This window comes from Ambystoma mexicanum, chromosome 10 (genome assembly GCF_040938575.1).
Source record: "Ambystoma mexicanum isolate Mex_15411 chromosome 10, UKY_AmexF1_1, whole genome shotgun sequence".
Classification (NCBI taxonomy): Eukaryota; Metazoa; Chordata; class Amphibia; order Caudata; family Ambystomatidae; genus Ambystoma; species Ambystoma mexicanum.
In genome coordinates this window covers 311,083,187-311,104,962 of record NC_090932.1, presented here as the reverse complement: position 1 = coordinate 311,104,962, position 21,776 = coordinate 311,083,187, and the positions used below count along the sequence as shown (strand labels likewise).

The 21,776-nt window shown below is 44.5% G+C and overlaps 1 protein-coding gene and 1 long non-coding RNA gene across 7 annotated transcripts in view; one reads left to right on the top strand and one right to left on the bottom strand.

The window, feature by feature from the left end:
* Positions 1 to 206: 206 nt before the first annotated feature.
* LOC138491397 (uncharacterized) lies at positions 207 to 10,680 on the bottom strand. 2 transcript variants are annotated; one of them, XR_011275997.1, is made up of 4 exons: positions 10,643 to 10,680; positions 9,819 to 9,986; positions 9,559 to 9,712; positions 207 to 3,262 (listed from the first exon to the last, which is right to left on the bottom strand). It is a non-coding gene; the product is annotated as an uncharacterized lncRNA (long non-coding RNA). The 2 variants fall into 2 exon arrangements; XR_011275996.1 differs by having other exon boundaries at positions 9,819 to 10,662.
* Positions 10,681 to 10,754: 74 nt separating this feature from the next.
* The window catches only part of GIGYF2 (GRB10 interacting GYF protein 2), a 2,415,541-nt gene continuing 2,404,519 nt past the window's right edge, over positions 10,755 to 21,776 (top strand). For all 5 annotated transcript variants that reach the window (XM_069617902.1, XM_069617899.1, XM_069617900.1 and 2 more), the window contains exon 1: positions 10,755 to 10,824. The gene's annotated coding sequence lies outside the window, so the exon portion shown is untranslated. The remainder of the gene's footprint in view (positions 10,825 to 21,776) is intronic.

Here is a 21,776-nt window from a genome sequence, read left to right as displayed (position 1 = left end):
CCGTGCCTGGCTGTAGTCCCCATTTATTACAAACTGAAACCAGGAGAGACAGAGCGGGCCAATTGCTGACATCGTGATTCGGCCCTAATAAAGTCGAGGGACAATCACCAACTTGAGAATCCAGGTGTCTCACACCACCTTCCTGTTTTGTTTGGACCACTCAGTCCATGCACCAAATAGGTACTGAGTCGTATATTTTGATCATAAACATACAATTTATTTGGAAATATTCAAAAATTGATCACAAAGTACGAGTTAAAAAGACATATACCAGAAACTGATACATAAAAACACCCGTACAGTACATAATCCATTCCAAAAAATGTTTTCATAAAAAACTTTTTTAAAAAATACAACCCTAGTGCAAAAAGAAATATAAAAATACTATCAACACACCCTTCCTATACAAATCTAAAAAAACAACAGTGGTGTTATATCAAAACCATACAGTACAATAATTATGTGCAAAATACAGGACTGTGCAGATGGCTCCTCTGTTCAAGGATGCCTTGCAGGACTTAATTAGGTTAAGGAGATAACTTCCCCTAATCTGCTTTTGGGGTTGAACACTCAACTTAATATGTAAATTTACAACATTGTTTGTTTTACAGTGTACTTAACCCAACATGTTTCGTCCATCAAGAATTGGGTAATGATTATCGCCGTGGACTTCCTCAGGGGAACCAACTGCAATTTTGATGGGAGTCAACAGACTGAAATGCCTTCCTGTGTCAGTAGACAATCAAATATCTACACTAGAACAGGGTCAAAGTGAAAGACTAAAGGTCCAAACCTACAGGGGAGTGGGTGGAGAGAAAAGAGAAGAGGCAGCAATCAGCATATAACCTAAATTTCATTGACGCCCCGCCTCCGGGGTATAACAATTTGCCCACGTTAGGCTTACCGTGTGTCTTGCTCGCCAAGAGTGCACAGACAGTTATTTATCACCAGTACATTGCAGAGCAGAGCAAATACTTTGACGCAGGTAGACAAAATCAATGGCTCACACCCACACTCGCAGTTAGAGGATAAGCGCTCTTATACGGCTATTTATTCATAGTTAAACATACATAAAGCAATAAGTGATAACACAGAAATAAATCACAGAAAAGATGATAAGCTAACAAGAATACATCACCATGGGCGTGACTGAATTCCTCATCCTGCCAGAAGCGGCTGGAAGACCCCGGTAACAGCTGGCCGAGAGCACAACAGCCCACAGGTATTTCGGAACAAAGCGTCCCCCTTGGACTGAGGTCTCTGTGCTTTTTTCCATCTGACCTTTCCAGAGCCCCGCATTATACGCCCTCCTCAAAAGGGGTGGCAATTTCTCGAACCGTCTGGCATTAGTGCTTGCGCGTTGATGAGTGACCGTTGATTGCCGGCCGGGTCGACCGACGATAACCCCAAGGAGCAAAGCACTTTCCTCTCCTAAAGCACCACCGAAAACAATTCCATAACTCATCTTCAACCTTAGCACGGGGCATAACAAACTTTATCTGGTACCAGCCGGCACCAGTGAATGCTAGCCTCTCCGAGCTCTGTGTCCTTGGATGAGCCATGCAGACCAACATAAGCAACGAATAACATTGAAAACATGTTTTTCAGTGAAATACTGCTAACCAAGCTGAAAATCTGTGTACAAGTGCAGCTTCCACTGAGGCATGGAATAAATATCCATTATGGGTCTGAGTGCCCCCAGAATGCACTGCGCACCAGCGCCATATTTTAGCTCAAGCATCACAATCCACCCTTGGATATTTACCTTCCATAGCCCAGTGGCAGAGGATCTGGTTTCTGAAACTGACTAAACATCAGAACTAAGTTGGGAATACATTGAATAAAACAACAACCAGCAATTGTAATAGCTAATATAATACAAATGCAAGCAAAGGCGTAACGCAGTGTACCCCCAACATCAGGAATCCATGAAAATAACCAATCCCACCAATTCCAAGCACGATCTTGAGACACTTGGGATATTAAGCCCCTCAAACCTTGAATATGACTTTCAATGGATTGTGAATGGTCACTCAGATTAAAACACATACCTTCAACTGCATTACAACCCAAATTATGTTTCAGCAATAGATAATCAACGGCAGACCTGTTTTGCAAAGCTGCTTTTCTAATAACTTTGCTATCAAGGAGCAACTCTTCTAATGCTTGAGAAATATGATTAAGTCCTTTTACTACTAGACACCCTAATTTGATTAAAGATTTATAACCTGCAGCAGCCACACCCCAAACTCCCACTAATGACAGGGCCAATGCTAATACCTCAGCCTCTGAAATCAAATGCACCTTTGAATCACAATTTGGAGATAAATCCACAGATTCGAAAGTTGATCTTTTGCTTTGATATTTTGCTGGGTGTAGAGGAAACATCAGCCCTAATCGAGTTAAAGCACATGGACCTCCAGAAATGTTAGCTGGAATGTATGTGTATGTGATATTGCCACATGAGAAAAGCCATCCCATTAGAAGTTTCACACGATTTAGATGACTGGCAGCTACCACTGTGTGATTGCAGGTCATGGTGTTATTCACATTGGCACATGTGCTTGGAACTCGTGCACACAATCTCTTCTCAAATGCAGTTTGATTTTTTCTGTTTGGTTAAATTCAGCTATTGGCATTTGCCAATTTCTCTTGCATTGCAGGTCATAAAGTAACACACATCGTCTTGAGTTATATTGTAGGTTATGATTTGTGTCAAGTTTCTCCACTTGCGATCTGTTTCCGGACAAAACCTGCAGCACTCATAGACGGAAAAGGATTGTCTGACATTGGAATCTTGAACTGCAGAATCATTGTGCATGATGCCGAAAATGTGCCTCAAGATTGGAGCCGGCGTCGGCACTGCTACTAAAAAGGTAGTTAGCAAAGCTTCTGCATGATGCACGTCAATTAGGCAGAAATGGGAGATATTCAGGACGTACTGAGCGAGATACGTCCACATGTTCTCGGTTTGGGCGATCATTGGTGCATATCCCCGCCATAAAGACATCTCTTGCATAGCTGGCATCAACGTTGTTGCACTTGCACCTGACGTTTTTTCCGCATTCCACAAATCAATTTCTTCGGTCTGGCTGGCTTTTCGGCATCGGCATTGGGCTGCTTTCGGACATCATTGCTCATCATCATCAGTTTCCCATGGATCACTGGCACAGATGTGACATTTCTCACTGGTAGCAGCATGCTGTTTGACTCTCCCAAAAAGTCCATTTAGTTCCACAATTACACCAGCCAGACACAGGATCTACAAGGCAAACCCAGAAAAGAGATATCAGTGTTGAAACTCACTCTCTTAGGTAACATTTGTCTGCGTGCACATACTGCCATTTTTCTTTGCCGGGTTCCATTACTAAGACTACCTGGTCTTTGCCTGATACAATAACATCTGCGGGCACCGGTGGACCACTTGGTCTTTCGACCCGCACCTTTGCACCCGGTACCATACTGTCTGAAGAGCCAAAACCACGATCCCCACGAGTAGTTAACAATGAGGGAGGCTATGCCTTTTTGATCATGGATAACTTAACAGGAACAATAATCAACTGGGCCACTCGATCGCCCTTATGAATTGGTAACACTTGGTCTCCACTATTCATTAAGATGACTTTGATCTCACCTTGGTAATCGGCGTCAATGACCCCTCCTAGCATTTGAACTCCCTTCAATGCTAATCCAGATCTAGGGGCAATCCATCCCATATGTTCAGGTGGAATCTGCACTCCAATCCCTGTTTCAATCACATCAATCCCTCTCTGGTCTACTCTGATTTCTTCATGAGTATGCAAGTCTACCTCTGCTGATTCTGGGGTCGCTTGATAGGGAGCTAAAGAACCCAGGGTAATTTTCCAGTACAATAGGGTCTCTCTAACTGGGTTGGGTTGAATCTGTAAAGCAGGAGTTATTAATCACAACAATGGAGTCTCATGATCATTCACTGGCTTATTGTTTAGCACTTGCACCACATAAAACACACAATCACGCCAGCCTGCTAAATTGCCATCTCCAGATTTGTGCAGCTGTTCTTTCAACAACCCATTAATTCTCTCAATCAAGCCTGACGCTTCTGGGTGGTAAGGGACGTGGTACAACCACTCAATACTCTTTTCCTGACAATATTCCTGAATTAATTTGCCTTTGAAGTGCAACCCAATTTGCAAAGGTACACCGTAATGCAAGATGATCTGATCTAACAACTTAATGGTATTGAGTTGTGTAGCACGTTTGCACAGCAAAACCATCATATATCCAGAGTATATATCCACAATGGTGCATGCATACTGACACCCTTTGCTGATTGGCAGAGGACCAATATAATCGATCTGCCAAATATGACCAGGTAACTTTCCTCTCCGCAACGTGCCCTGGACAATCTTAGGGATAGGCCTATGCTATTGGTGTTGGCACTCCGGACATTGCAAAATTATTGTTTTCACTACCTCTAAAAGAATACTGATTCCTCAAGCTTGTGCCCACCTGATAGTAGCCTTTTCTCCAAATTGCCCACATTTCTGTTGAGCCCACTTGGCCAAACCCTCCAAATCGTCCTCCTGAGCCTCCACATCCACAGATGAAATCTTGGTGTGTTCATCTGCAACATAATTAAACCAAAGTTCTAATGAATCTGTAGGACAGTGCACCATCCACATGATACACAGTGACTTCACTTTGTGATAACAGTTCCACAATATCTTGCCACAGTTCTTTTCCCCACAGCTCTTTTGAATGAATCTTTCACCCATTCTTTTGCCAGGTTGGCAGCCACGCTGCCAACCCATTCGCCACTGACGATGAATCTGTGTACAAATGACATCGACCAGGGGTCTCTTGTTTCAATGCTTGGTAAACTGCGTAAAGTTCTGCAAACTGACTGCTCTTCCCTTTCCCTGATGTTGTGAAAATCTTTTTAGTCTTGGGATTGTATGATATCGCTTTCCAGTATCGCTCGGTTCCCACATATCGAGCCGAGCCATCTGTAAACCAGGCATGCGCTGTCTGCTGTACGGTCAGATCGCCATAAGGTACTGCCCATTTCACGGGAGACTCGCGTTTCTCAGTCACTTCCAGTCGTATGTAATCTGAGGGTGGTATGTTGGCTACTTGATCATGTAATTTTGCAACCCCACCCTTCCCTGATTTGGCTCTGTCTTGAATGTACAATTTCCACATTTCCATTTAATTATACTGGCTTCATGAGCGTGTCCTATTCTGTGTGTTTTAGGAGAGCTCAAAGCCCATTGCATAATCAGGACTTCCGGCCTCATCAATACATCATGCCCCACTGTCGTTTTCTCAGTAACGACAAGGGCCCAATAACATGCCAGCAACTGCTTCTCCAACGGAGTGTATGCGTTACCAGCATCGGGCAACTTAAGACTCCAGAACCCCAATGGCACGCGTTTCCTGTCTTGTTTCTGCCACACACTCCAGTTAGACTAATTGTCTTGCACAGACACATTTAATTCCACTTCGCCTTCCTTCAATTGCCACAAATCAAGCACCTGCTGCACAGTGTCTTTCGCCAAATCAAATGCTTTTTGCTGCTCCTCCCCCCACTGAAACTCATATTTCTTTCATGTCACTTTGTAGAGGGGGCCAGTAGCTGCCCTAAATGGGAATGCTGTCTCCAAAACCCAAAAAGCCCTATGAACTGCTGAGCTTGCTTTTTGTTCATTGGAGTGGTGAACTCAAGTATTTTCTATCGGGCCTTCAGCACCATCTCGCGATGCCCATTATGCCACTGAATCCCTAAGAATATCACTGTCTCAGCTGGCCCTTGAATTTTGTTTGGGTTAATCTCCCACCCTTCCTAATTCAATCCTTCCATAATGACTTCTAACTGGGTTTGCACACTTTGTTCATCCTTGCCCTGAATCAAAATGTCATCAATGTAGAGAGAGATTTGTATGTCAGGTTTGTATTTGTATTTGTATGTCAAGGTATCTTGTCTAAGTGCTCTGCCACCAGCCGGTGACAGATGGTCGGGCTATGTATGTACCCCATAGGTAACCTCGTGAAGGTGTACTGACGCCCGTTCCAAGAAAATGCGAACTGCTTTTGGCATTCTTCAGAAATTGGCACAGTGAAAAATGCATTGGCTAAATCTACCACTGCATACCAGGTCTCCTCAAACTTTTGTATATTCTCAATCAAAGTAATGGCATCTGGGACTGCAGGCACTATGGGAGGAGTGTGTTTATTTAACTTGCGGTAATCCACGGTCATCCTCCAAGACCTGTCCCCTTTTTTTACAGGTCAGAGCGGGTTGTTCGACGTGGTAGTAAAAGGGCATAACACACCTGCCTCTACGTACCCTTTGATGGTGTCTGAAATGTCCTTGTGCCCCCTGGGAATGCAGTATTGTTTCATTGCTACCCGCTTGGTTGCCACAGGCACCTGCACTGGGGGCATCTTCAATTTGCCTGCAGTAATGGGTGTGCAGGTCAATGCACTCACCCAAAACTGTTACGTTTTACCTCCAAGTCCCAAAGTCAATCCTTATAAAATGTCAAATCCAATTATGTACTCAGGTATCGGGACAATCAACACTTGGAATTTCTGCCTTGTCAAATTGCCTATTTTCATCTCCACTTCTGTTTGTACTGCGGGGGTCTCCTCCCCCCTAGACCTGTAATGGTAAAATGTCTGCCTTTAAATCATGTTGGATTTCCATGAATCAGAGGGGCCTCCGCCCCGGTGTCTCTCAATGCTCGCACCCCTTGCGTATTTCCCGGCCCCCAAAAAATCTTAACATTAACATGGGGCCACTTATCAACTTTTATGCAAGCAGACACTGCCGGAGCCTGGCCGTAACCCTAGTCAAATATTTTAATGAGTGTGACCCGACTCTGCCTCTAACATTGCACTCACCACCTTCGTTAAATCAGCATATGTTGGCTGATACGTGGAAGGAATCACCATAGACCCTTCTTCCTGTTCCTCCTCAGGAGGGGCTGAAGGTAAGGTATCCCTCTGTGTCTTAATCATCACCTGTTTCTTGACCTGTTTATAGTGCTCTTGGGCTGCAAGCCCTCTCTTTTTATATAGTTCATACATTACCCTGGTTTCAATGCCATCAATTTCTTCTCGTGGCACACCATCTTTTAACAAGGCCAAAAACATGTCCTTTCTGGACACTCAGGAGTCTCTACTATCTTGCCTCCTGCCTTCAGTTTTTCTCTCACTACGCCCCATTCTCTTCCGTGGCTTGTCTTCACTCTTGTCCCATTCCCCTAAGTCTGCCAGTTGTCGGATGGCATCCACTACTTCATAAGTGGGTTTGCCCATCATACCTACTAGCAATGTCATAATGACACTTTTGTATGCGGGTGGGGCAATTCTTATCACCATATTCCTGGTTGAAACTGAAAGCGGCACGGCCCGCATGTGTCCTGGGCCATCTACGTGAATTGCCTCCTTCATAGCATGCTCTCTGGCCTTTTTAATCGCTTCTTTCAAAGTGTACCACTTCTTTTCCTTGCTAGGCCAGTCTGTGGTAATAGGATACTTGCGGTTACATGCCTGGGCTGCTAGGTGCAACAAAGACACCTGTGAAGCTTGCCCATCATCCTCAGGGGGAGTGGCCCTACCCTTAAGACCTCCTGTATACTGGTGTCAGTTGACAAAGGCAGGAAGCGCAGTAAGTCTCTCGCGTCTACCAATAGCCCTGCTGCGCCTCCATCCAACAATCTCACCATCCATGTAAGCAAAGGTTCCCCTGACTTTTGCCTCAAATGAGTAATGATTTCCCCAAATCCTGCTGAGTGTAATCTTCCAGCGTGGTTAAATCCACAACCCTTCCTGCAGGATTCTGCGGGTGGGGTCCGGCACACTGTCTTCTAACCGGCTTAGCCGTCACTGTCTTTTGATTGAGTTCAGCTTTAGAGTCTGACTCACCCTCCGAGCTGCTCTCGGGGCTTGTTGAGTCAAAAATGTCTCCATCCCATCATCGGGGTCCCAATCTACACCTGCAGTGGCAAGTACAGCTGCCACTTTCCTTTGGTTGACCCCCCCTCGTCTTTTCCTATATTTGTAACGGGCCACTGTGACTGCTGCCCTCTCCACCACGGTCTGATATTTATCAGCCTTGTCTTTAAAAAGCTTCATTTGTAATTGCTGCATTAACGCAATCTGCCGTTCTACAGCCAATTCGTTCTCTAATTGCGAAATATTCTCTTTCAACTCCACATTTCTCTGATGTAACTTTCTGTAGGCATGCAGGAGGACCCAACCCCGCCTGCCTAGCACGGCACGTCCCTTTTCTCTTTCCACTGAAATCTGTTGTAAACAAAACATTACTTCTGCCGGGGTAGCCTCCCCTAAACTGTCATCCCATGGTTCACTTAACCCTGCGCCACATGCCCAAACTTGGGCCAACTTATCATATGAGCCCTTCGCCAACCCTGGAATCATAACATCGGGACATTTACTGTCAGCGGGAGTGCCCTTTTTTCTTAACAAACTATTCATAATTACAATAATTTGCAAAACCTCTTTTTTTTCTCCGCAGTCACTCCTTCACTCGCGCAAGCATGCACACAAAAAATACAGATTAATACAGTCTGACACTCACATCCAAATGAAAACAAACTTTCGCTTGCAATATAAGCGGAGCCTGTCTGCGTTCAAGCCCAGATTCTTTAATATTTTGAGCTATTCATCACAAATATCCTGTTTGTGACGCCAAATTATGTCTTGCTCGCCAAGAGTGCACGGACAGTTATTTATCACCAGTGCATTGCAGAGCAGAGCAAATACTTTGAACGCAGGTAGACAAAATCAATGACTCACACTCACACACGCAGTTAGAGGATAAGTGTTCTTATACGGCTATTTATTCATAGTTAAACATACATAAAGCAATAAGTGATAACACAGAAATGAAAAGATAATAAGCTAACAAGAATTCATCACCATGGGCGTAACTGAATTCCTCATCTCGCCAGAAGCAGCTGGAAAACCCTGGTAATAGCCAGGCCGAGAGCACAACAGCCCACAGGTATTTCGGAACAAGGCGTTCCCCCCTCCAAGGTCTTTGTGCTTTTTCCCGCCTGACCTTTCCAGAGCCCTGCATTATATGCCCTACTCAAAAGGGGAGGCAATTTCTCGAACCTTCAGGCATTAGCCCTTGCACGTTGATGAGTGACCGTTGGTTGCCGGCCGTGTCGACTGACAGTAACCCCAAGGAGCAAAGCCTTCCCTGTCCTAAAGCACCAAGGAAAACAATTCCATAACTCATCTTCAACCTTGGCACAGGACATAACAAACTTTGTATGGTATCAGCCGGCACCTGCGAAGCCAACCTTTTGTTATAACACCTGCTAGCACTAGTACCTCATATTAGAGTCTCGTCTACTGCATGTAATTCCTTTAAGGACTCTAAATATGTGCCCCTCCAGAACCTCTGTTCTGTTGAGTCTGAATTTCTAACAGCACGAAACTACGGGTGGTTATCTGAACATCCTAGACACAAGTGTGAGCTATTTCTCTGCTGCGGTCAAATACTCAACAAATCATTCCCCACCTCCAATGCGTTTTAATTACCTTTGTTTATCGAACTGCGGTGTCTGGTGTGCCTGACCGATGGCTGTCGGCTGCTCCTGGTAACAAAGAACCTATTCAGGAAAGGCAGCTGTACGCCGTATGTACTGCGTTCGTCACCGTGTTTGCTGGTATCCTTCGGTGGACATGTGGCGCTCTAGAAACCCAAAAGATTTCATGGAACAGCTGATAATCCTATCTTACTTGTCGGCTATTATGGACGACTCAGAAGATTCACAAAGTCAAGTGCGGCCATCACTTACCGAGGTCGAATAAATTCCTTTTGTCACTGCAGTGTACATGCGTCCTCAGTGCTGGAATCGCCATACTCCCATGTCGCAAAGTGAAAGGGGAAATACTCTTCAGGACGTGACCCTTGTTACGTCTATCGTCATATTGTGCGTAGGTAACTGGTCCGCTGCTCGATCCTGCTGTTAAAGTGAACGTGCTTAATTGAGATCTGTTTCCAGGTTAATAAAACCCCATCCATGAAGAAAACATCATCTGACATGACGTCCCATTTCACAACAAATACCTGGCAAACATGAGTTTGCACCTTAGCATATGATGCCAGTACTTACTAGCAACAAAGGAAACTCAAGCGCTCCATTATGCATCTGTACTGTTGTATACCTCTGAAAAGGGCTCTGTTATGTATCTGTATTGTTGTATACCTCAGTAAAGCGCCCGTTGCTTCTCGAAGCTAGATCCACACTCAATAAATACCATAATAATAATAACTAACCCAAAGCTATTGTCTTCGATAATGTTTACATTCTATGTCGGCAGCTGCTCTAGTGTTTACACATTTGTGTTTACATATGCACTATTCTATAACTCCCTTTTACTTTATTTTTGTGAATGGATAAAATACTTATTGACCAGAATCTAAGGTTAGCGACACAAACTAGTGCAGTTCTTGCAGCAGAATTCAAGCTCCTAACTACATATCATATAAATACACAACCCGAAAGGCATATGGTATTTTAGTGACAGGTATACAGAGCGAAAAAACTCCATAGAGTTGACTGCGGTCATTGATATATCTTCTATGTCTATGGTAGTAGACGGGACGGGAAACTCGTACTCTCTTTTCCAACCATCTCCGTGTTCTGCTTCCCTATACTCATCCTTACAGTAACTTCGTCAAAAAACGTGCAGTGCGTTCACCAGTCACGTGAGCGTGCGTGGCGTCCCATCGGCCATCTTGTTTTGTGGACACAGTGGAAAGAGCTTCGGATCAGTGAGTCTTTGCTGCCGGGACTGCAGGTGAGGGATCCTTGAAATTACGGCAGAGGATACAGGATTGGAGAGTTTAGGAAGGAAAACTTGGCGGGCAAGATTTAAGGGATAGGGTGAGGTGTCTGAATGAGCACTAAAGAGAGTAGGTGGGAACTCCTTTAGGGGGAGTAACTGGCATACACATGGGTAGGGCTCCCCCAGGAGTATTTCCCATTGCGAGCGCAGCAAGGAAGCATGTGGAATTGGCGTGTGCAGTAGGGAACTCGTCCTAAGAAGTCCGAAGTCTCAGTACTATGGACAGTAGTTGCACTTGGTTCCTGTACCTGGAAGGCAACGGAATATCTTGTCAGCGGCAGCAACAGTTAAACTTCCATAGCACTATGACTAAGTCAGGCTGTCACTTCAGCGCCGTACTTTAAACAGGGGCATCTACAAAGTCCCTTCACCTCCCCACCCTAATATGGTCTTAGTACTGTAACATCAGCACACATTGCTCCCCCCGCCCCCACGCCGTAGATTGGCAGCAGTACTCGCACATTAGAATGTGGATCATAGTTGTTCCTAGAGTACATACTGCGTGAAGACCCACATTTAAATCAAGATGAGTAGCCCACGTGTTACTACTGTGCTCTCCCAACGCTAGTAGACGTCAAATTATGAAGTACCCTTGCAACGATTACCAGCGACTTGAGGCAGCATGTTGCATCAGGATAACTTTGTGCCACAGTGTAGGGGAGTCTGCATCCTCTATATTCATGGTGTGTGCCACCTGAGTTAATAGACTACACAACCTGGCGAGTTTGCCTGTTGACATTTAATGTGCCGTTTGCTTGGTAAACCTTTTTCAGATGGGTTATAATAATTCCGCCTGCTATCCCGAAGAAAGCTCACTCGTGCTCTGTTTTAAAAGTGAAACTTACGTTGAGAATCACAATACAACCTGTTTACCACTTGCAACCAACTCTTTGGTACCTGTCTGGAATGAAGAATGATATACAGCATACAAACTAATAAACGGATCCTATCCATACATATTTATCATTTTCTTTCTCACTAAAGAGCTCTTAGGGTCTGCAACTTGGTCAACATCTATAAGCATGGCACTTTTACCAAATCATGACGTTAGCTTTAAACATGAGCCCGCCTCCGCATTATTCGTGCAAGGTAAATATTTTAAATATAGAGGTATATTTGTGAGAGAAATTGTTACTTATTGGTGTAATGTGTTACCGTGGGAACTTTACAAACCCGAAATATCTAGGTTTTTCCATGGTAGTTGGGTATTTATTGGTATAGGGGCACCTAAAGGATTTAAATGGTTCCCTACTAAGAACGGGGTACACAGAATATAATTCTCCTATGCTTGCCACTATCTTTATAGCTACGTTGGTGCACGCATACTTTGCTTTTCAGTCTCTGACTTTGGTTACATTCTGAATAAACAACATTCCTTTAGCCCACTGTAGTAATGGGGTTTGGTGTGGAGTGTGGTGATGTCATAGCTCATGTGGAATGTGGTAGCCCTGGGGTTCTGTCAGTGACCGTTGGGGCCTAGCAATGAGAGTGGCTGGTTGATGGGTGTGCGGAAGCCCGGTGTTTCTCATTCGGTGTTGTCTTTGTTTCCCCTACCATCCCGTTGTATTTGTGTACCCTGCAAGCGTGGCAGACCATGGACATTAAAGGAACATGAAACTTACCTTGGAGGAGGCTTCTTTCCTACACTGGCAATGAGGATGGGATGGTAGGAGGATTTCAGCGTGGTGTGTGTGTGGGGGGGGGTTGCAGCCAGTTCAGGACACTCCCCCTTGCCAACTTTCTCCAAAATACAGGTGGGCACCATGGCGCGGTGGTGCCCGTGACCGTCGCTGAGGCCAGTTGCTGGCGTGCAGTGTGCTTGGCGAGCACAACACACCAAGGAGGAGTGGAGGATTCCCCCAGTGCCAGTTTTCCATTGAGGTGTTGTGACTGGTCAGGTCGACGGCTGTTGGCACGCTTGTGGGTCATGCCCCGCTCACAGCGTCATGGAAGTGACGCTGCCTAAGAGGTGTCTGAAGTGTCCGAGAAGACCTGGAAAAGCGGTTTCCCGCACGAGGAGTGTATTTATAAAGTGCAACGTTGGAGAGTGCAATCTTGGCAACACTGCAGGAGAGGGAGACGCGCATCCGGAAGACACTGGCAACAAGGGCAGTCTACTGTGGGTGCAGCGTTGGGTGCCCTGCGAGGGGCAAACCCCAGAGGGGTATGATGTCCCGATTATTTTTGGACTCCTGGATAGTGTTCTGGGTAATTTCTGGGATCCAGAGGAACGTGATCCTGTTTAGGGTTAAGTGAGCGGTAGGCGTGTATGGGCCTGTTTTTTTATTGATAATTTGTTGTTTATGTTGTGGCCCATGCTCACGGGTTTAGGTTGCTTTTCCCGGGTGGTGTAGAGGTATTTTGTGCTAAGGTGGTTGTTTGTATCCTGTAGTGTTTTTTTTTTTTTTGTGGCCTCTGTTCCCATTTTAGGTTTCCCAGGGTAGTATAAAATGGAAGTGTATGTACCATGGGGATGTAGTGTTGATCCATCGATTGGTGGGATCTTTAGATTGTGTTGTTGCTACACCCACCCTCAATTAACTGAACAGCAGTGTACACAAAAATTTATTTCTAATCTAAAGCTCCAAACGTGCTTGCTGTGCACTGAACCAACAAAGACAAATCGACAGTTTTCCTGACAGACTTCTGTCATTTTAACTTACCCGTAGTTTGACAGATGGTCCCTTTTTTAAATTCATAAACGGTATTATAAAGAGAATTGAGAAGCCACTTTGCCTAGAAACAAACTTGGAGACACTTAACCTTGCAAATGTGCTTGGGGGGGGGGGGGGAGGGGGGGTATGGGGGGGGCAGTGATGAGCCACTTCCATCATATAAAAGTTTGGTGATATGTCGGGTGATATGTCTATGTGCTGTTTTCTGTATCGGGACGGGGCGAGACATTGGTGCATCTCCACTGATTTGTAGAGCTGCTGTCCTGAATTATGTACTGCTGCTTTCCTACGGTTTGCTGTCGGTAGGTTACCTTCAGTTTAACAAACCAGTTGCACTACCTATTACTCCTGCACATATTCCTTACTGCGACAATAAGTAAAGCGTTGGTTGAATTCGTAGACCCCTGTAGACCTAGTAGACGGCCTCTTCTATTTCCTCCAAATCCCATGTCTTTAATGGACTCCCTCAAATATCTCACCTTAGAGCATTCAAAATAAAAAAAAAATTCTGTTAGGGTTTTTTACTAAAACCTTAGATTGAATGGGATTGCTCCCTATAGCCAACTTATTTATGGGTACATTTTGGCTTTGAGGCCTTTTTGGCTAGAATGCCATTCAAATGTAATGCTGTTTTTGTGTTTTGTCAAATGCTCCATGTCACCTTGATACTTTTTCAGATAGCTTGCTCTCCTTGTTGACTGTGTTGCAGGGGAAATCCAAGCATTGTTTAGGTTTGTCATCCTGATTGAACGTCCTATGGGTCATTTTAGCCTGTGGTAGAAGTAAAGTGATTAACTGGTGTGATCTACTGCTTCAGCTAAAATAGGAAAGGCTGTTGTTGTATGTGGTAGAACCTACATTTGTCCCCTTTATGGTAAAAAATAGCAATGTAAGACTCAAACATAAATAAAAAATTAACAGTTGAACCACCAATTCCTCTCTAATTAAATGTAATTTCCTACTGACCACATTGACTCCCATCACCCTAAACTATCTGTGCAGGCCATCACAGAAACGTGAATTGACACTGCTCTCCATGCTAATGTTGCTTCTTCTACCCTACTTCTTTCAACTAACTGAAAAAGAGGTGTTGGTGTAAGGATTAGTAAAGACGCACCTTTGGCCCCCATCCCCTGATTTCCTCCCTCCCTCCTTTTGATCATGTGTGTAACTTCCCTCTTACAATCCTCCTTATCTACTGCCCACCTGACACCCTCAACCTTTTCTTCGCAGGCCTCAAACTATCACTCACTGTATTCTTCCAGCTGATGTGTCTTGTCACCCTTGGTGACCTCAACTTGACCAAAGCCCATTGATTACAGTTTGACTCCACTCTCTCCAATCATTCTCTGGTCACATCTATATACCCCCACCATCCTCGCATGTTTATCACAAAATTACATTTGAAACCTCACTCTGTGGTCCCCGTTCTTGACCAAGTCAGGCCCCTTCCTCCGTGCTCTGTTACATGCTCACTAACGAATTTGCCTTTACTGAATGTAACACTGCTCCCTCTGTCAGACTATCCAGCCTGCTTCTTCACCCTGCCCCCAACTACGATCATCCTATCCATCTAACAGTGGAGGAATAGTATGTGTCTACACTTGCAAAGCTTGTTGCTTAACTACATCTGGCTCTCTTTCGCTCACCACTGCCCTTGTTCCTCTTATACCTCGCAAGAGGCCCATGACCCTCCAAGCGATGCTTGTTCTGCCGCCCAAAGTTTCACTCTCATTTACTCCTACCTCTCAGTCAATGACTTTGCCTCTTCTCTAAAATCATCAAAATACAAGATATCCTCTACACCTTCTATTCTTCCATCCTTCTGCCCCACACCCACTCTACTCTATCCGACTCCCTCTGCCGTGCTGACATGGATTGTCGGTTCAGCTAACCCAACGTGTGCTCCTATTGATATCTATGCAGCACAAACAAGCTTGCTCCCACCTCTCCTCTTTCAGCAATCTTTATTAACTAGCAACTTCCCATCCTGCTACATAGTGGTCACAGTCCTATCTATCTTGCAAAGAGCTGCCGACCCTAACAATCCCTATTTTTCTACCGATTAGTCGCTCTTCTCCCCCGCCAGTCAAATCTTTGAAAGTTTTACACTGCATTGTTGACTACATTCAGGTAAAAAACAGTGTACTCTCCCCCGTCCCCCTTCAAGCTGGATTTCATAGCAAACTCGCCACAGAATCTGCTGTCACCACTGCTTGCCGCTCCCACCTCCTTCTCCATCCTGGTTCTACATGTTTTCCCTGCTGCCTTACTGTCTATTAATGTTGCTTCCTTCCAACTCTCCCATCCCTAGGCCTTAACTATATTGGACTGCAAGGAATAAAGTAGGGCCATTGCATTGTTTTTTCCGATACAATACTTAATAGCTTTTTATTTTGTAAATCATGTCACACTAACAGCGACATGATTTCAGAGTGGATAAGTACATTTTGTTATGATGTGCATGGCCCAGTACATGATTAAAGGAGTGAGGCTCTACCGCTAGGCTGTAACTTTGTATCATCTGTACCCTGAATGCACATGCTTTGATTGTAACAACTAGCGAGTGGAGTGTATCTGTTGCGTATAAAGCCCATCCGTATTATCAGCTACTTGCTTGTTAAGTGGAGAACAAGGTAGTTTGGGTCAGAGGGAACTGATGGTATGACCAGCTTTGTCAGCCCTCTTGGTTGGTGAACCCTCTGCTAGGCCTTCTTGATTTGTCCATGCAGTGTTTGGACACAAATTGAGAGGAGTTGAGAGAAATGTGCCCCGGTTTTAATCTTTTTCCCTTTTTGTCCACTCATTGAACCTCACAATCCTTTCCATTCTCCCTTTCTTGCTTTTCTATCTCATCTGTTTGTTTCTCTCTAGCCCTGCTCCTCTCTTACCTGTCTACCCATATCTCTTGTGTCTACTCTTCTATGCCTCTAAAATCCCTTGTCCCCTCTCTACCTCCTGGCTCTTTGTCCATCTCTCTTATTTGTCCTCGTCTAGATATTGCATGTGTTTGTGAGATAATGCATTGAGTAATCTAGAAAGTGTTAAATGTTTTTATAAATGAGCCGTACTGCACCTGCCTGTTGCACTCTGGCATGCAGTTGCAGTATTCCTCTAAGACTGCACTGCCCTTTTTATGTGAAAGGCTGCACTGCTGTATTTGCCCCTCATCGCCTTTAGTTAAGTGGTGAAGCTGGGATTTGAGAAGCAGTATGCAACCTGTGCACTTGACTACATATCCCCACAGCTCTAGTTGTAGCAATGTGTTGTTTGGTTTTCCAGAATACAGTTGTTTAGAAATGATTTGAACACTGTACAAATCTTAGTAAACTATCCAGACAGATACATCCATATACAATAAGCTAAGCAAAAAGAGTGAGATTGTAGCCCCCCCTTCCATCTTGATTGGAAACCAAAGTACCAGAATGCAAAGCAATATGAGGCTAATATCCTCTGTTTTGCAAATGTACTTTCGAGACTAAGACACACAACAAAGATACATTATAAGGTCGCCTACTTCTTTTAGCACAAACATCTTCTTGTATATTATGTAAAATTCCTCAACAAATTGAACTGTTTTTTGTTTTGCACATCCTGAAACTAAGGGGGATCGTATTTATATTGGTGTTATTGTGACTGAAGCCACGTTTGGCTATCTAACAGGTCGTGTGTGTGGGAATTGCGAAGCAAATACAGTGTAAGGAACGTATGGTGGCAATAGTAGGACAGACATAAGTGACAACAGTTCAAGGGTGTTGACATTTTACAGAGGTACGATGCACGCCTATCTAAATTTAAAGATGGGAGCAAGCTGCTACCACCAAATAATAGAGAAGCAGTCCGAGTGGAGTGGTGTCAACATAAAAAGGGCCTATACGGAAAAAAAATTGCCAATTCTTACTACTAGTTACAAATTGTGTGGGGTGCAGCTCATGAAAAAGAAAAGTGTTCACAAAATGATTGAGATACTTTAGCCTTCCTTCCCCATGTTTTCAGCACGGGGCAAGGCGGTTCACTCGAGCAAGTCGCACACTATGGCTTCTGCGGCACGAGGATACATTTCCAGTTTCACAGTCCACAAAACCTCTGTGTTCAGGTCTCTTTACTTCTAATCAGTCTCTTGACGCAGAAGGCCTGCTATAAAAGATACGACAGGCAAATGTTCTCTTTAGAGTTCACAGTATTCACTTTGGGTATTCACCCTGGATCCCCCTCAGCCAGGCCCATACCCTTTTCACAAATAAAGTTCAACGTTGGATCCCCCTCTTTCAGGCTCAGATCACTTTACCAAAATAAGGTTCAGCTAGTCTCCCTCAGCCAGGCTCGGACCAATTGTATTCACTTTATACCGTTGAATGTGCACAGGGTTTAGCGAGACCCGTTGCATGACCACTTAAATCTTTTTCTTTCGCACTCCGGATCAGTTGGATACCCAACAGAGACTTTCGAATAAGCACCCGAGTGGTGCAAGTCCCCTCTGCTTATGGTATTTCTTTCTTTTTTGATTTCCCCAGAGTTCAATTCTGAAGTAATTATTTCTGGATTTCAATTAGTCGTGTCGCTCATTCCAAACGCTTCATGCAATGTTCCTTTCAAAACACAAGCTGGTTTGGTATCGGTCTCTTCGACTCACCAACTGTGTTGCTTTTTTGGACATCGCTTTGTTGTAGGAGCCAGGGACAGTACCACAGCGGCACTCTCCTACTCCCTGCCTTGGTTATCGATGCGGGAGAGCCCTGGGTACCTCTGACACACTGTGTAGGTTTGATCAGCAGTTGTTCCTGGTCTTCGGTTTCTTGCTTTCGAAGGCTTGTGGAAATAGCTGTCTTTTATAGGTCAAGAGTGCTTCCCTTCTTGCAAACCTCTTCGGTCTCGCCATCTTCCTCCTTCTGTTAAACTGCCATCCTGGAACTTCTGTTTCCTCGTGTGTTTTGCCTCGCTCAAAGTTTGCTTCCATGCTTTGCCTTTTATCCGCACGGGGACGTGTGATGGAAGGTGTGTGTAATCTGTAATTGCCTGACCATGGTAGTGGCACTAGTCGGGTAAACCGCTCTGGTGTTAGTCCGTTGTTCACAGTGGGCTGTCTATGAGAAAGTGTTGCTGTCGGGAAAGACGGAGGGGTTGAGTTCCTTGGTATCCTGCCTGGTAGGATGGAAAAAAGGTGTTATAGGGAAGGGAATACCGCGTCTCGCCTTCCGGTGTGCCACTTAAACTCCCCAAAGACCCTGGTCCACCCCCAGGAACTGGATCCAAAAGCGATGGCCGTGTCCTGGCCACCTGGATGACAGATCCCTGGGGACTAGCGGGTGAGACACCTTCAGATTTCGCACAACAGCAGACCGTTATCACCTAAACTATGGTTACTCCAGTTAACCATTGCTAATAAGTTTCCTGTTGCAATATCCTGGCAATAGCAGATTTGCGATGCCCCAGTGGGAAGCCTTGTTGAATTTTCCAGCAGAGAAGTGCCAGGAATCTTGTCGAATAAAGGCATACTCCCATCACTACTCTGGTTGAGAGGAAACGGGAGATGGCACCAAATTGTTTTATTGCATATACTATTACTACAACTCTGCGTATTTCAAAAGTCATGTATCCTGTTTTCATCGTACAACATTTGCATTACTATCTCATTCAACATGCAACCTCCTTTCGTGCCTCATTGTGCCAAACTGTTCTTTTCATGGGTACAGGTTTCTTACCATAGGTGGTGCTCGGGCTAAGACACAAAGCACATTACAAGTGATCCGCTTTATTTTGTCATCCTTACATCCGCGCAATGCGAATGAAGTTGAAAGGGGTGTAGGGTTGGGGATGATCTGTTGAAGAGAAGGGGGGGTAACGTGCAAAGGGAACCGGAGGTTGTGGGGGTGTCCATCGCTTGCGTTTGAGGTACGCTTTCAATGAGCAGCAACATGCTGAAATTGTTCAAGGTTTAGTAGATGCCATCTGAAAAATGTGCAGAAGAGATTTCCTAGGTAGATTATTTTTGTTTTGTTTAGTTAATTTACAGAATCATCCAACAAACACTTTACGAGCGCTTAGTTTTTGCAGCATTTGCATGCAATTAAATCCCCTAGAACCGGTTGAGAGGCTGTTATGCCCCCAAGATTCCCAGGCCCTTTGCTGCTGCACTGGTAGTCCATGGCTTGAGCTAGCCCTGCTTGAAAGTAATGATATAAACATTTGCTAATCACAAACGTTTTATTTAGCAATCTCAACTAATTAGTTTTGCAAAACTAATATGTGTTGTGTGGCACATCACATAAGTGTTCGTCTTTCATTTTGCAATGTTGAGCTATGGGGATAAAATGGTGCAGTTGTTTTGGGGAGCTACATTTTTGGGGGAGTTAACAGGTCCTACATGTCTCTCCTCTCCCCATCCAGTTTAATAATGGACGTAAAGAATTGTGTGGTAGCAAATTCCAAGTTGTTACTAAATAGTCTGGAAATATTGGACGTGTCTGCGCACATTGTTTTTTTAAACTGTTACTTTGAGTATGAGGGTATATTGGCTAGAGTCCCCTGAGATTGGTCAGCGATTTGTGTTTCAGTGGTCCATGCAATAAATGACCTATGACTGCACTTTGTGAACACATACTCACTGAACATTTTCTAAAGGCAAATGCTTTGCATGATTTGAGGGTTGTTGAAATGTGCATATTCATTATACACATGTACTGAGATGTTCTCGTGGCTGCATGCTGCGTTTTGTGCATGTGGTCAAGTGTGTGCATCTGCAGAACATGTATGGCATTCCAGCCGCACACTAAATTCTGCATATGTACACAACTGTGAACAGCCGGAGCCCCAAGTTACATTGGATATATCCGAGTGGTTGGTAGAGCAAATGGCTTGAAGGATGCACTGTGAATCGCATACCCTCACCACAAAGAAAGTCTGGTCTGCGTTTGCTGAATCGTAATGGATCAACAGGCGCACAACTGCACGTCATGCAGTGGGCATAATAGACACTCATTGTAGGCCATGTTTTCTGGATATGCGTGATGAAGTTTGGTCATAGTCTTATCATTCCAAAATTCATTACATTGTTGGGAAGGAGCTAGCGCCTTCCTTCCCAAGTGCTTTAGAATTAGGCAAGATTTCTTTTGACTGTGTCTATATAGACCAGGTGGGAGGAGGGGCATTAAAAGAAGGCAGATATTATTTATATGTAAGGTATAAATAACTATTAGCTGAAATTTGTGAATGTTAAATTCTATTTAGTTTTAAAATCTCAACGCACGACAGAATCGGGCTCTCCGCCAAAAAGAATGTGGCCTGCGCTAAAAATAGACTACAGGCATTGCTGTGGTGTTCGCTAGTTCTGGCAGGCCAGCACGTATCTCAGCAGCTGTTTGCTATCTGTCAAAACCCATGTTTGCTAAAATGGGATTGTAAATGCTCAATGCACGATATGCAGAATTATGGAAAAACGGTTAAAAGAAATCACAAGACCAGATAAAAGTGTGAGTAAGATGAGTGGAGTATGAATAAAAATTAGTTATAGAAATCTTTAGTTTTTCCTGGGGCTAGGCCTCAAGGTTTGTAAAAATCTGCAGGGCTGCACATTAATACGTTAAGTAGCATGGCTGCCAGACATTGCTGATGATGAAGAAATGAAGACTTTACAGCACCCCTTGTAGGGAAGGACAGTTTTGGATGGAGCCATGCCAGTATCCATTGATCAAATCAAGAAGTATAAAAGCTCCTGTCTCCAGTCTGCAGGAGAATGGGCTGGTTGAGGGACACCGTTCAGGCAGCAGAGTTCTTTGCTCCTATCCTCATCTCTGTAAAGAATACATTTGTTATCCTTGCAAGATAGACTCTTGGCCTTAGTTACCTAAAGGGGGGGACTTTAATCTGGTGTGAGCGTGATTAGGTGTACCCGTATAATTAAGGGGTGCCCCTGTATTTGGGGTTTATCTTTTATAGTGGTGACCCTGATGCGATCTTAGTTTTTTGCCACCGCACTTTGCAAAGCCCTAGGCCAGTCACCACGAAAAGAGCCACGCCGATCTATAGTGATCAGTCCCCTATATCAAAAAACGCATGTATCCTGGGGGATTTTAGTATGAGCCTTTTTAAAAGAAATCCTCCCTGCTCGCTAAAGCAGGGCGTGGCTCCAGAAAGACAGGCCAGCTTCGCAACGGAGGAAAACTGAAGTGAAACACGCACATGTGAGTATACTCAAGTGATAACAACATGGGAACATGTATGTATGAATGT